Source organism: Chiloscyllium plagiosum, unplaced genomic scaffold, assembly GCF_004010195.1.
Source record: "Chiloscyllium plagiosum isolate BGI_BamShark_2017 unplaced genomic scaffold, ASM401019v2 scaf_3458, whole genome shotgun sequence".
Classification (NCBI taxonomy): domain Eukaryota; kingdom Metazoa; phylum Chordata; class Chondrichthyes; order Orectolobiformes; family Hemiscylliidae; genus Chiloscyllium; species Chiloscyllium plagiosum.
The window spans coordinates 5,738-9,408 of record NW_025213060.1 but is presented as its reverse complement, the minus strand read 5'-3'; the positions used below and the strand labels follow the sequence as shown (position 1 = coordinate 9,408).

The 3,671-nt window shown below is 48.1% G+C and overlaps 1 long non-coding RNA gene across 1 annotated transcript in view; it reads right to left on the bottom strand.

Moving 5' to 3' along the window:
- LOC122547530 overlaps nucleotides 1-3,402 on the bottom strand; it is a 9,466-nt gene extending 6,064 nt beyond the window's left edge. Inside the window, exon 1 of the long non-coding RNA XR_006311025.1 lies at nucleotides 3,324-3,402. This is a non-coding gene — a long non-coding RNA (uncharacterized LOC122547530). The remainder of the gene's footprint in view (nucleotides 1-3,323) is intronic.
- Between the last annotated feature and the right edge of the window lie 269 nt (nucleotides 3,403-3,671).

Sequence of the window (3,671 nt, the reverse complement as noted above, 5' to 3'; positions counted from 1 at the left end):
CATAACTGCACTTCCCCGTTCACAGGGTGGAGAATCTCCTCTGTACCCTCTCCAGTCCAATTCCATCCTTCCATGTGATGGAGTGACCAGAACTGTACACAGTCCCCAAGCTGTGACTGAACTCATTACTTATACAGTTCCTGCATAAGCTTCCTGCTCTGAAGTTCATTATTTTGTCTGATAGAGGAAATAATGCAATTTGCTACATTAACGAGATTATTGATGTTTCAGCTACCTTCGTTAATCTGCCCACACTGACCATATTCTCATTTTGTTGTACATTTCTCTCTATTGTCGATGTCCCCAAATGCCTTGCCTTGCACTTCTCTGGGTTGTTCGCTCCATTCACCTGGACCCCATACTTTCTGTTTTTAAACAGTCTGCCATGGGCTCTCTCGTTAAATCCAAGTCAGTCATATGCAGTTACAGGTTAATGCCTCAAACCGACACAGTCAGATTAATTACACACGATCTTCCTTGAATAAATCCAAACTGACCGTCCTGGAGTCCCAGGGACTTTTTCAGTGACCGTTTATCCACTGTCTCAGAATTCCAGCCGCGACCTATTAAATCAGTCCCTTGCTCCACATTAAACAAAGCTGCGGTGTTAGCCATTCTCCAGTCCTCCGGCACCATCCCTGCATCCAGTGAGGATTGGATAATGTGGGTAACTATAAGGAAGCAAATTTTCCCCGGCTTCTTTTAACAGTCTGGAACATTGTGTTACCCCATTTTAAGGATTTGAATGTCCTGTATAATTCTCTGCTCCAAGTTTGTTGCTCCCAATATTTCATACTGCATCCCTATTTTGATTCAGACAGACAGAGGCCTAAACCATCTTATGATTTGGTCAAGTCTCATTTTAGTTCAGGTTCATGGAGAGTTTCTCTCCACAAGGTGAAGTGCATTCTCTCATGATACAATCCGCAATCTGCCTCAGCAACTACCCTCCCTGCCCGCGTGATTATCTTCTCAACTGACACGAACACGATGATTTTCCCCTTCGTCATAACAACTGCCCACTGCCTGGATATCCCAGAATGCACCAGCCTCTCTGTCCTAGGTGCCATTATTAAAATGACAGTGCAATCTTAGATTGACAAGCCAAAACTGGCCTGGACATGGCACGCACGGTAAACCTGGGGCCCCACTTTGTGGCCAAGCCCCTGAGGTTCTGGTGGATTGCATGGTGCAGAAGAGGGACATTATCTTCCTCCAGGACTGGCAGGGGAGGCCACAACACTAGACCCTGCCTGCTTGGTCCGAAGCTGACCCCTGGGTCAGTGAGGTGCCAGCCTTCTTACTGCACCCACCTCCCACCAAGGTGCATGTTCTCCCACTCTCCCTAAATGCAGCACCGTCTCTCGGTCTCTCTCTAACCTCTTCTCTGTCCCTCTGCCCAACTCTATCTGGTGTCTGTGCTGCCCACTCACTCACTCAGGACACCTCCCCACCTTTCCCACAGCTTTCCCAGCACTAACAGCTGTACCAAACTTTTCCATCTCCCTTAATACCACTTGCTAATTTTCACATCCCAGATGGAACCATCCTACAATAGGAGAGAAAGAGCCAAGAGGATTAAGGGTCTCTCCAACATTCAGCTCCTCACCCCCTCACAGGGGATGTATCTTGACCCTAACAACCACGACAGGCTGACTGACCGTGTCCAAGCTCCCGGACTGGGATCTGAGACATCCCCTGACTCACTGTGCTGGGCACCGTGACTGACTGTGGACAATGATATCAAGCTTCCTGGTTTGTGTCTGTGCTAAACACCAAGACAATACAACAGGCGTCTGAGCATGGTAGCTCCGGCTGAGGGGAAACACTGCTGAGGGCAGGGTAAGGCAAGGCAATAATTCTTTGAGCATTCAAGTCAGCTCAAAGTGAATGTGTACGAACAAGAACTGAGCAGCCCATGAGCTGGGTGTGTGTCTCTGAGCACAGTGTCCTTGCAGCAGCATTGAGTGTGTACAAACACGGAGAGAGCAGCCCAGAGTGACAGTCCATGAGGTGTGTGTGGCCCTGAGCACAGTGTCCTTGCAGCAGCAATGACTGTGTACAAACACTGAGTGAGCAGCCCAGAGGGACAGGCCATGAGCTGGGTGTGTGTCCCTGAGCAACGTGTCCTTGCAGCAGCAATGAGTGTGTACAAACACTGAGTGAGCAGCCCAGAGGGAGAGTCCATGAGCTGCAGGTGTGTGTCCCTGAGCACAGTGTCCTTGCAGCAGTATTGAATGTGTACAAACACGGAGAGAGCAGCCCAGAGGGGCAGTCCATGAGCTGGGTGTGTGTCCCTGAACACAGTGTCCTAGCAGCAGCATTGAGTGTGTACAAACACGGAGTGAGCAGCCCAGAGGGACAGGCCATGAGCTGGGTCCAGAGGGACAGGCCATGAGCTGGGTGTGTGTCCCTGAGCACAGTGTCCTTGCAGCAGCATTGCCATGAGAGTTGTCAGTGCACCATGAACTGCAGCGTTGAAGTACACGTGTACAGTCAGTGGGTCGGATTTGTTATGAGATGGCATGGTGAGGCTGGCATGTGTCAGATGCCAACGTCGGGGATTTGGCATCCGTGCAGCTTCTGTTGGTGCAGTGTCCCCTGAGACGTTGGTGTCCAAGATAGAAGGCCGTAGGAGCGATGGGGGAAATGGAGTTACCAGTTACCAGCTCGGACTTTCACGTCAAATTCTCCGTATTGGGTTTCCCGACAGTGGAAGGGAGGACATGAACCTGCAAGTTGATGAGGAGAGATCAATAATAATGTGGTTATTGATCATCAGTAATCATTCACTGAGCATCTCGCCACTGCTGCACACAAATCTTGACTTAAGGAACAGTCCAGCACAGGAAAAGGCCCTTCCGGCCCACCAAGCCTATACTGACACATGATTCCCTTCTGAAGTTAAAACGATAGTTTTTGCTTCTACACATTCTATGTAATTCTATTCGTTGCTGTCTCTGCTCTGTGTCAAGTTGCCTCTTAAACCTTGCTATATTAGCTTCTTCCCCTCTTATCAATGTATTCCAGTCACTTTCACATTCTATCAGGAAAAGCAAAACAAAAACTTGCCGAGTATATCTCCTGAACTTTCTCCTTTACTAAAACCTAAGGTCCTGAGTAATGGATATCTCTCCTCTGCGAAAAAGTCTTTAACTGTCCTTCTCTCTATGTCTCTGATAATTTTGTAAATATCTATCACATAGCCCCATAGCCAATGTTGCCCAGCTGCAAACAAACCATGTTTGTTCAATTTCTCCTTCTGGCTAATCCTCTCCAAACCAGACAACATCCTGGTAAAACGTTTCCATACCCTCTCCAACACTTCCACATCGTTCTGCTGGTGTGGCAACCAGTACTGTACACAATTTTCTAAATGTGCCCGAACTAAGTTTCTCCACAGCTGCAATATGAACTACTAATTTTCATATTGCATGCTCTGATGCTTGTCTGCAAGTTTGCCATTAGTCTTCTTGATCACCCTATCCACCCGTGTTGCCACTCTCCGGGAACTGTGGAGCTGTATCCCGAGATCTCTTTGGATGTTGATGCAGCCTGTAGTTTTTCCATCCACTTTATACTTTTCTCCTGCATTAGACCTTCTAAAATGCATCACGTCCCAATTGTCCAGATAAAGTTACATCTGTGTTTTCTCTGTCCAAGTCTGCAGC